This window comes from Triticum aestivum, chromosome 7B (assembly GCF_018294505.1).
Source record: "Triticum aestivum cultivar Chinese Spring chromosome 7B, IWGSC CS RefSeq v2.1, whole genome shotgun sequence".
Lineage (NCBI taxonomy): Eukaryota > Viridiplantae > Streptophyta > Magnoliopsida > Poales > Poaceae > Triticum > Triticum aestivum.
This window is the reverse complement of record NC_057813.1, coordinates 692,964,053-692,976,655: the sequence shown is the minus strand read 5'-3', so window position 1 is coordinate 692,976,655 and position 12,603 is coordinate 692,964,053.

Sequence of the window (12,603 nt, the reverse complement as noted above, 5' to 3'; positions counted from 1 at the left end):
TAGAGTTTGAAAATGGGACCTTTAGTACCGGTTCGTGGCACGAACCGGGACTAAAGGTCTCAACCCCATTAGTTCCGGTTCGTGCCACAAACCGGGACTAAAAGGGAGGAGCTTTAGTCGCGGTTGGCCTGGCCAACCGCGACTAAAGGCCTTTGGGCACCTTTAGTCGCGGTTGGCCTGGCCAACCGCGACTAAAGCCCGCGAGCGCCCTGGGCCCAGGCATTTGGTCGCGGTTCATCTGCCGAACCGCGACTAAAGACTTCATTAGTCGCGGTTCCTACAGTTTCGCGACTAATGGGGCTGGACGGAAGCCTCTTTTTCTATCAGTGTAAAAGACGACGACGCGTTTGCAGCGAATCGCGACCTCGTGCCATGTAAAGATATCACTAGTCATTTCATTGCCAAATAATCCCATTTTAAATAAACTTTTTCTTTTTTCAACGCATTTTTGGTACTTTAAAAAATGAAAAACACCACAACACATAGAGGCTCAATTAAAATGCATCCACGTATATAAAAAATACACACGCAATGTTGCATTGATTATAGATAGACGTTTTGTCTGTCCCACTAGCCACACATTTTTCCACCTAGCCATGCATTTACATCTCAACATTTGCATTATCATGGCACCAGAACTCTCTCCCATGGGCTATTTTTTCACGTCCGAACCTAGTTCATGCGTTCACATGGTCCGACAAGCAGTCCGAACCTAGTTCATGCATTCACATGGTCCGACAAGCAGTACATGCTACTTGATTTCGGTAGATACTCTCAACACCATGCACGCTAGCAAGTAAAGACAACATGCTACATTAACCTAGCTCGCTTGCTCAAGGGGATGTTCACCTTATCGCTAGCCACAGTTGCATCACACGATTTGCTCCGCATGCCACCGACACTCAAATGTCCTGTTTTGACCCTTTTACGAAAGTTTAGCCTGATCTGACCCTTGCTCGGAAGAATTTCGGGATCTGACCCTTTTTCCTACCGCCACAGCCCTCGGTGGTAGGGTGCAACATGCTACCTCCATGGTCCGTTGTGGTAGGTTCTAACTGCACCGTCACACAACCGTAACGTGGAAAATATCGTACCGCAAAGATTTCTGGCGGTAGGCCTTTCTACCCTACCGCCGGTGTGCTTGGCGGCAGGGCAGGTCCTTGTTCCAAACGGAAGTTGCATGTGCATGCATCCAACCCATCCGGTTAAAGCTGCTACTACTACATGCATGCCTAACCAGCTTAAGTTGCTACTGCTGCTAGTACTCCCTGCGCATGCATGGCAATGGGAGAGAGAGTGATTGATTGATTGATCCAATAAACAAACACGCATGTCTCTGGTTCCATCTCTGTTCACCAAAAATGCATGAATTGATGCATATTCGTGGGAATATAAGGCTAGGAATGGTACTGACAATACTAAAAAAAAGCTAGAAATATAAGGCTGCACCACTACACCTTGTAGAATGATGCATGCATGCATGTTGGACAACTACCACCATGCTCTTTGGCGGTAGGTTTGTACAGCCTACGGCCATTGACACTGGCGGTAGCCACTTATCCATATCAGTAGTCCATGACGGCGCTGGTACGTTGATCAGGTTCCTACCGCCAAGACCAGTGGTGGTAGGCTGTTGTACCCTACTGAGGGAGTCCTGGACTAAAGGGTCCTCGGGCGTTCGGTCTATTCATTATGGACCGGACTAATGGGCTGTCAAGATACAAGGAAGAAGACCACTTCTCGTATAAGGTTGGGACTCCCGTATACATGGACGGCAAGTTTAGGAGCCATCACATGGCGCCTCACAGCTACCAGCACGGCCGCTCGCGCATTGCTGAAGCTTATCTTTTTAGCCGCTCGGCAGCCACGGCTAGGGTTTCCACCTTGCACTACCCCCGCCCCTGGCTGCACTGCTAGTTTGTGTTTTAGGTGTGCGAACGGAAGAACATGGAGCCAGTTCTTGGTTTGGATTTTTGCCTATGGAGGGAAGCTTGTCTCTTATACTAAGGAACTGGGGCTGGCGCATCCCCCAACGTGCATAGCTTCGACCCACACCTCTGCAGCATAGTAAAGCCCAACCACCCACCGGTCCATGATGTAGGCACGGCCTCGCACGCGCCACTGATTTGGCCTGATCTTTTAAGATGCAATGAACTTCAGTATCCATCGATAAAAAAACTTTTAATTACACGAGCAGTACGCGTAACCTGAAGCAGGGGTAACGACGACCAACGGACAATCCGTCGACACACGAGGAACCTCCCGCCGTAGTAGACGTAACCAACGCGTAAGCCGTCGGTGATGACGGACCTCGAGCCAAGTACAACTTTCACACAGAAAATTCACACACACAAAATAACGACGACGCTCAAAGAGGGCCGCTTAATAGTCGATACACATGTTGTCTAAACCGTAGAAAAATAACCTCATTTTATAGCAACGTACTGTGGCTTTATATAGCAGCGGGGCCATCTAGTCTGGCTTGAAAAGCATGCCTACCCTAACCAAAAATCACAAGTAAACATAAGAAAAGATATCTAGACACTATATTTAAATATTAGATTATATGCTTTATAGTCTAGCAATATAATCTGTACAAAATATTAACTATGACTTGCGTGTACTTTTAGCTGTTCTACCGGTGGACCCCATCCCAGATCACATAAGCCGAGCAAATCATGTAGCTTCATTGGTGGTTCAAAGTGCAAATCTTTCCTCTTAGCTGGCAGCAGTAAGAAGAGAATTCGGACCCTTATTCTGGAAAACCGTCCAAATAAATCAACAAATTGGTTTCCTGTTGGACGCCGATAGCTCCCGACCGTTCGGATTGGAAGACTCCCAGACCGAACGACTCGTTCGGTACCGGAGGGGAGATCGATTGAACAAATTTGCTCGGCCCGGGAATCCCCAAGCCCGAACACCCGCAGAGATCGTACAATCCTATTTGCTATGATGAAAAAAACAAAAATAAAGCCTTGTTTTCTGCTTTTGCTAATAAAAGCTATTTTTTGGCTGTGACTAATAGAGCCCAATGTTTTGCCATACTATGAACGAAAATGCCATGGGCCAAAAAAAGGGAACATAATAATGACGTGTAGATAATGAAAAAAAATACCAAGGATTTTTTTAGTAAAAGAAATCCATGGTTCAAAAACAAAACAAAAAATACAAAAGGACCATGAAGAAGAAGGGCTGCCATCATTTTTAGAAGCAAAGTTTACCGTAGTTCAAGATTTTTTTTCCTTTCCAATATATATCTATACATACTAATAAAGCAAGATGTTCCCCTGAAAAAAAATATAAAAATAAAGCAAGATGCGTTTCACCAATTTTTTCATCCATTCACTGCCTAAAAGATTTTTTTTCTATCCGAGGTGGTATTAAATTCTTTTGCATTCGTCTGCTAGAAGAAAAAAAATGTATTTTTCAGAATTTGATACGTGGGCCGCGCGCTGTGGCCCAGCGAAGCGAGCCCATTTTTTTTCTACCCACGCAGCTGGGAAAATTCTTTTTTCTGCACAGGGTGACAAATAGTCAGAGCTTCACGCAAAACAACCTATAATGGGCTGGCCCATTTTTTTTCTTACATGTGTTTTACTTTTAATTTTTCTCTCTTTCCCCTATCTCTTTATTCCTTTCCAAGTTTATTTTCTTATCGAATTTATTTCATAATTTCGAAAATCTCAAAAAACCTTCAGATTTAAGAAAAAATTCAATTTTAGAAAATGTTCAGGATAACAAAAACAATTCCTATTGTGAAAAATATTAGGAACTTAAAAAAAGTTTCCCATTTTTTCATAATTATTTATTGTTTTTCAAAATTGTTTGAGGTTTCTAAAAAGAAAATGGAATTTTAGAAAATGCTCCAGATTCCAAAATATTGTTGTTTTAGTGAAATTTCATAATTCAAAATAATATTCGTGTATAAAAGATACACATTTTTGAAAAATGTTATGAATTTTCAACACGTGTTCTCATTCTAAGAAAATGTTCACAAATTGAAATAATGTTCATGTTTCTCGAAAAAAAATTGTGTTTTCAAAATATGTTTGTGTATGCTGAAAGATGTTCCTGTTTCAAATTTTGTTCGGATTTTTCTGAAATTGCACATAATTTATTTTTTAAAAACTATTCATGATTTTTAAAATGGTTCATGTTTCCTGCAATATTACAAACTTCACACCTTAGATCTCCTTGATTGAAAAGAAAAGTAGATTGAATAATTCATGGGCCTTCTGTGGCGTAGAATGACGTAACAAAACTCTTAAATGCCCTCGACCAATGGATGGAAAAATAGCGGATCGATTACTTCACACCCAGCGAAATCGAGAAGCTAAATGATCCCTTTTCACGTGCACACAAGGTTTTGCTTGCGCATATAATTCTCATCAACTTTAATGCATACTATTTTTTCTCCCATTGCAACGCACGAGCATATGTGCTAGTGACACAAAAAGGAAAAATTCATGGCAATTCGCGTCTGTACATAGTGGCAAAAAATATGTGCATTAAATATTATGAGGTATTTTAATATATACATGAAGACACAAAAAATGTGGATTGAAAAATTGCCATCATGTAGAACACAAAAAGAGTGTACTCCCTCTGTAAATAAACATAAGAGCGTTTAGATCACTAAATTAAGGATCTAAATGCTCTTATATTTATTTACGGAGAAAGTACTATATATTGTTTGGTAGTAATTGCCATGTTTCATATAAGAATTGTAATATGGTCCCATGAATATAGTAAAAAAAATCCATGAAAAAAGGATGAAAGTGAAATTTGCCATAGCATTGAAAGTAAAAACAAAAATGTACATGGACCATGGAAAGTTAAATTGCCATGAAAAAAGAAGGGAAAATAGCCATGAAAAATTAAGTACAATGGACATGTATGTAAAAGTAAATTTGCCATGGAAATGTTGATAATTTTCCACAGAAATATATGTAAACTTTCCATGGCAAATAACAAGAAAAATTGCCATGGCAATAAAAGTTCAATATTTGCCTTGGCTATTTTGGTATATTTGCCATGTCAATTTCGGTAAATTTGCCATGTCAATTTAGGTTAAATTTCCATTGCAAAATAATAGTAAAAATTGCCAAGGCAATAAAACCTGAAAATTGCCATGTCGATATAGATAATTTTGCCATGGAAATAAATGTAAATTTGCCATGGAAAATAAATAGTAAAAAATTCCATGGCAATAATAGTTAAAAAATTGCCATGGGATAATAGAAAGTAAAATTTTCCATGTCAATTAAGATGAGTGCCTACTACAATGGCAAATTTTGTTTTTGCATGGAAAAAAGTCATGGTATTGGGAAATCGGAGAGCTAAAATTGCCATGGCATAAATTTGAGAAAAAAACTATGCAGAACATGCCTATGTTCGTAAAAAACTACTTGAAAATCATGGCAACAACTTGGCTATGTGGATACAATTTGCCATGGAATAGTACGAATCAGATTCAGAAAAAAAATGTTAGCATGGGAAAAAAACTTGGTTGTGTGGATACAATTTGTATGGAGCATGTATTAATAACCAAACGACAAAAATTACTGCAATGCTAAAGTTCTATGAGGCCACAATTCCGTAAACTAAGTGTTCATACGATAACTATGTTTGCCATGTCATGATTATGTACTAAAATATTGCCGTGTTTCCCTTACTAAAACTACCACCTCATCCCTCCATAAAATTGCCACCCATGTCCGTAGAAAAAATTGCCATCTTATTAAGAAAGTTGTCATGGTGTAACTACCATGGTGTTTTGCGTGCTTGTCTAGCTAATGCATACAGAGATAATCTTATGTATATCTACTCTCTACTCTAGAACTGAAAATGCTGCTCCTCTACAAGTATAATGAGACTGTAATCACAAAAATCTGTTGTGCCTCTACTGCTTCATGGCATTATCCATAAAGTACAATTGCCATGCTTCCGTAGACTTAAATTGCCATGATAGATGAAAATCCTAAGAGATTCATCTTCCACAACTTGCACACACATTAAACACATCAAAAAATTGCCATGTGAAAAAGTGGATTCATCACTGATGTTTACACTACTACACATTTTCATGCTTCCATGACACAAATAATCTCTAGGGGGCTCGTCTTCCAGAGATTGCACACAAATGAACAACAAAAATTGCCATGTGAAAACAAAGATTGCATACCAAAATTTCAACTATCTAAATTACCATCTTGCACACAAAATTGCCATGTCCAAATGCATACTCAAAAATGCACACAAAAAGAGGTGCCTGTAGAAAACGACACCTGAGCTCTGAGCTCGTGTGCACGGCCGCGACAGCAGCCTCCCTGATGGCGCCCATGTTGGGTGTCTTGGCCTGCAGCACCGCTCCTACTCGCTGCCGCCGCGGCCTCCGTGGCAGCGCCACAACGATGGTGATGCGGTCGTGGCCGCTCGTCCTCCGAGCACTAGTTGCCCTGTCCGGGAATGGCGTGCGTGCGGTGCCACCGCGACGTTCAGCGGCTACTGCTGTTGGGTTTCGTAGTAATTTCAAAAAATTTCCTACGCACACGCAAGATCATGTGATGCATAGCAACGAGGGAAGAGTATTGTCTACGTACCCAACGCAGACCGACTGCGGAAGCGATGACACGACGTAGAGGAAGTAGTCGTACGTCTTCTCGATCCAACCGATCAAGCACCGAAACTACGGCACCTCCGAGTTCGAGCACACGTTCAGCTCGATGACGATCCCCAGACTCCGATCCAGCAAAGTGTCGGGGATGAGTTCCGTCAGCACGACGGCGTGGTGACGATCTTGATGTACTACAGCAGCAGGGCTTCGCCTAAACTCCGCTACAGTATTATCGAGGAATATGGTGGCTGGGGGCACCGCACACGGCTAAGGAATAGATCACATGGATCAACTTGTTGTCCCTTTGGTGCTAGCCCTGCCCCTCTATTTATATGTTGAGCCCCGGGGTCGAAACTTGGAGCAAAAGCCTCCTCAAAGTCGGTTTTGCCCGAAAGGCAAGAGTCCCACTCGGACTCCAGGACCAAACGCCACAATCCTTGGCGTCTGGCCCAGACGCCATGGGCCTCGGCGTCTGGCCCAGGGCCAGACGCCAGGGTCTCTGGCGTTTGGCCCCCTGGCCTCCGCAAAACTCCTTTTTGCACCGACCTAAAGCCTCATGGGCTTGACCCCTTGGCCTAACCATATCATCCAATATATGAATCTTTACGTCTCGACCATTTCGAGACTCCTCGTCATGTCCCCGATCTCATCCGGGACTCCGAACTCCTTCGGTACATCAAAACATGTAAACTCATAATATAACTGTCATCGTAACCTTAAGCGTGCGGACCCTACGGGTTCGAGAACAATGTAGACATGACCGAGACACGTCTCCGGTCAATAACCAATAGCGGGACCTGGATGCCCATATTGGCTCCTACATATTCTACGAAGATCTTTATCGGTCAGACCACATAACAACATACATTGTTCCCTTTGTCATCGGTATGTTACTTGCCCGAGATTCGATCGTCGGTATCCAATACCTAGTTCAATCTCGTTACCGGCAAGTCTCTTTACTCGTTCCGTAATACATCATCTCACAACTAACATATTAGTTGTAATGCTTGCAAGGCTTATGTGATGTGTATTACCGAGAGGGCCCAGAGATACCTCTCCGACAATCGGAGTGACAAATCCTAATCTCGAAATACGCCAACCCAACATCGACCATTGGAGACACCTGTAGTACTCCTTTATAATCACCCAGTTACGTTGTGACGTTTGGTAGTACCCAAAGTGTTCCTCCGGTAAACGGGAGTTGCATAATCTCATAGTCATAGGAACATGTATAAGTCATGAAGAAAGCAATAGCAACATACTAAACGATCGGGTGCTAAGCTAATGGAATGGGTCATGTCAATCAGATCATTCTACTAATGATGTGACCTCGTTAATCAAATAACAACTCATTGTTCATGGTTAGGAAACATAACCATCTTTGATTAACGAGCTAGTCAAGTAGAGGCATACTAGTGACACTTTGTTTGTCTATGTATTCACACATGTATTATGTTTCCGGTAAATACAATTCTAGCATGAATAATAAACATTTATCATGATTATGAGGAAATAAATAATAACTTTATTATTGCCTCTAGGGCATATTTCCTTCAGTTTCCCACTTGCACTAGAGTCAATAATCTAGATTACACTGTAATGATTCTAACACCCATGGAGCCTTGGTGCTGATCATGTTTTGCTCGTGGAAGAGGCTTAGTCAACGGGTCTGCAACATTCAGATCCGTATGTATCTTGCAAATCTCTATGTCTCCCACCTGGACTAGATCCCGGATGGAGTTGAAGCGTCTCTTGATGTGTTTGGTCCTTTTGTGAAATCTGGATTCCTTTGCCAAGGCAATTGCACCAGTATTGTCACAAAAGATTTTCATTGGACCCGATGCGCTAGGTATGACACCTAGATCGGATATGAACTCCTTCATCCAGACTCCTTCATTTGCTGCTTCCGAAGCAGCTATGTATTCCGCTTCACATGTAGATCCCGCTACGACGCTTTGTTTAGAACTGCACCAACTGACAGCTCCACCGTTTAATGTAAACACGTATCCGGTTTGCGATTAAGAATCGTCCGGATCAGTGTCAAAGCTTGCATCAACGTAACCTTTTACGATGAGCTCTTTGTCACCTCCATATACGAGAAACATATCCTTAGTCCTTTTCAGGTATTTCAGGATGTTCTTGACCGCTGTCCAGTGATCCACTCCTGGATTACTTTGGTACCTGCCTGCTAAACTTATAGCAAGGCATACATCAGGTCTGGTACACAGCATTGCATACATGATAGATCCTATGGCTGATGCATAGGGAACATCTTTCATATTCTCTCTATCTTCTGCAGTGGTCGGGCATTGAGTCTTACTCAATTTCAGACCTTGTAACACAGGCAAGAACCCTTTCTTCGCTTGATCCATTTTGAACTTCTTCAAAATTTTGTCAAGGTATGTGCTTTGTGAAAGTCCAATTAAGCGTTTTGATCTATCTCTATAGATCTTAATGCCTAATATGTAAGCAGCTTCACCGAGGTCTTTCATTGAAAAAATTTTATTCAAGTATCCCTTTATGCTATCCAGAAATTCTATATCATTTCCAATCAGTAATATGTCATCCACATATAATATCAGAAATGCTACAGAGCTCCCACTCACTTTCTTGTAAATACAGGCTTCTCCGAAAGTCTGTATAAAACCAAATGCTTTGATCACACTATCAAAACGTTTATTCCAACTCCGAGAGGCTTGCACCAGTCCATAAATGGATCGCTGGAGCTTGCACACTTTGTTAGCTCCCTTTGGATCGACAAAACCTTCCGGTTGCATCATATACAACTCTTCTTCCAGAAATCCATTCAGGAATGCAGTTTTGACATCCATCTGCCAAATTTCATAATCATAAAATGCGGCAATCGCTAACATGATTCGGACGGACTTAAGCATCGCTACGGGTGAGAAGGTCTCATCGTAGTCAATCCCTTGAACTTGCCGAAAACCTTTTGCGACAAGTCGAGCTTTGTAGACAGTAACATTACCATCAGCGTCAGTCTTCTTCTTAAAGATCCATTTATTCTCAATTGCTTGCCAATCATCGGGCAAGTCAACCAAAGTCCATACTTTGTTCTCATACATGGATCCCATCTCAGATTTCATGGCTTCAAGCCACTTTGCGGAATCTGGGCTCACCATCGCTTCTTCATAGTTCGTAGGTTCATCATGATCTAGTAGCATGACTTCCAGAACAGGATTACCGTACCACTCTGGCGCGGATCTTACTCTGGTTGATCTACGAAGTTCAGTAGTATCTTGATCTGAAGTTTCATGATCATTATCATTGGCTTCCTCACTAACTGGTGTAGGTGTCACTGAAACAGTTTTCTGTGATGAACTACTTTCCAGTAAGGGAGCAGGTACAGTTACCTCGTCAAGTTCCACTTTCCTCCCACTCACTTCTTTCGAGAGAAACTCCTTCTCTAGAAATGATCCATTCTTAGCAACGAATGTCTTGCCTTCGGATCTGTGATAGAAGGTGTACCCAACAGTTTCCTTTGGGTATCCTATGAAGACACATTTCTCCGATTTGGGTTTGAGCTTATCAGGTTGAAGCTTTTCCACATAAGCATCGCAGCCCCAAACTTTAAGAAACGATAACTTTGGTTTCTTGCCAAACCACAGTTCATAAGGCGTCGTCTCAACGGATTTTGATGGTGCCCTATTTAACGTGAATGCGGCCGTCTCTAAAGCATAACCCCAAAATGATAGCGGTAAATCTGTAAGAGACATCATAGATCGCACCATATCTAGTAAAGTACGATTACGACGTTCGGACACACCATTGCGCTGTGGTGTTCCGGGTGGCGTGAGTTGTGAAACTATTCCACAGTTTTTCAAATGTACACCAAACTCGTAACTCAAATATTCTCCTCCACGATCAGATCGTAGAAACTTTATTTTCTTGTTACGATGATTTTCAACTTCACTCTGAAATTCTTTGAACTTTTCAAATGTTTCAGACTTATGCTTCATTAAGTAGATATATCTATATCTGCTCAAATCATCTGTGAGGGTGAGAAAATAACGATATCCGCCTCGAGCCTCAATATTCATCGGACCACATACATCGGTATGTATGATTTCCAACAAATCTGTTGCTCTCTCCATAGTACCGGAGAACGGTGTTTTAGTCATCTTGCCCACGAGGCATGGTTCGCAAGTACCAAGTGATTCATAATCAAGTGGTTCCAAAAGTCCATCAGTATGGAGTTTCTTCATGCGCTTTATACCGATATGACCTAAACGACAGTGCCACAAATAAGTTGCACTTTCATTATCAACTCTGCATCTTTTGGTTTCAACATTATGAATATGTGTATTACTACTATCGAGATTTAATAAGAATAGACCACTCTTCAAGGGTGCATGACCATAAAAGATATTACTCATATAAATAGAACAACCATTATTCTCTGATTTAAATGAATAACCGTCTCGCATTAAACAAGATCCAGATATAATGTTCATGCTCAACGCTGGCACCAAATAACAATTACTTAGGTCTAATATTAATCCCGAAGGTAGATGTAGAGGTAGCGTGCCGACTGCGATCACATCGACTTTGGAACCGTTTCCCACGCGCATCGTCACCTCGTCCTTAGCCAATCTTCGCTTAATCCGTAGCCCCTGTTTCGAGTTGCAAATATTAGCAACAGAACCAGTATCAAATACCCAGGTGCTACTGCGAGCATTAGTAAGGTACACATCAATAACATGTATATCACATATACCTTTGTTCAACTTGCCATCCTTCTTATCCGCCAAATACTTGGGGCAGTTCCGCTTCCAGTGACCAGTCTGCTTGCAGTAGAAGCACTCAGTTTCAGGCTTAGGTCCAGACTTGGGTTTCTTCTCTTGAGCAGCAACTGGCTTGCTGTTCTTCTTGAAGTTCCCTTTTTTCTTTCCTTTGCCCTTTTTCTTGAAACTAGTGGTTTTGTTAACCATCAACACTTGATGCTCCTTTTTGATTTCTACCTCCGCAGCTTTCAGCATTGCGAAGAGCTCGGGAATAGTCTTGTTCATCCCTTGCATATTATAGTTCATCACGAAGCTCTTGTAGCTTGGTGGCAGTGATTGGAGAATTCTGTCAATGACGCAATCATCCGGAAGATTAACTCCCAATTGAATCAAGTGATTATTATACCCAGACATTTTGAGTATATGCTCACTGACAGAACTATTCTCCTCCATCTTGCAGCTATAGAACTTATTGGAGACTTCATATCTCTTAATTCGGGCATTTGCTTGAAATATTAACTTCAACTCCTGGAACATCTCATATGCTCCATGACGTTCAAAACGTCGTTGAAGTCCCGATTCTAAGCCGTAAAGCATGGCACACTGAACTATCGAGTAGTCATCAGCTTTGCTCTGCCAGACGTTCACAACATCTGGTGTTGCTCCAGTAGCAGGCCTGGCACCCAGCGGTGCTTCCAGGACGTAATTCTTCTGTGCAGCAATGAGGATAATCCTCAAGTTACGGACCCAGTCCGTGTAATTGCTACCATCATCTTTCAACTTTGCTTTCTCAAGGAACGCATTAAAATTCAACGGAACAACAGCACGAGCCATCTATCTACAATCAACATAAACAAGCAAGATACTATCAGGGACTAAGTTCATGATAAATTTTAAGTTCGATTAATCATATTACTAAAGAACTCCCACTTAGATAGACATCCCTCTAATCCTCTAAGTGACCACGTGATCCAAATCAACTAAACCATGTCCGATCATCACGTGAGATGGAGTAGTTTCATCGGTGAACATCATTATGTTGATCATATCTACTATATGATTCACGCTCGACCTTTCGGTCTCCGTGTTCCGAGGCCATATCTGCATATGCTAGGCTCGTCAAGTTTAACCTGAGTATTCTGCGTGCGCAACTGTTTTGCACCCGTTGTATTTGAACGTAGAGCCTATCACACCCGATCATCACGTGGTGTCTCAGCACGAAGAACTTTCGCAACGGTGCATACT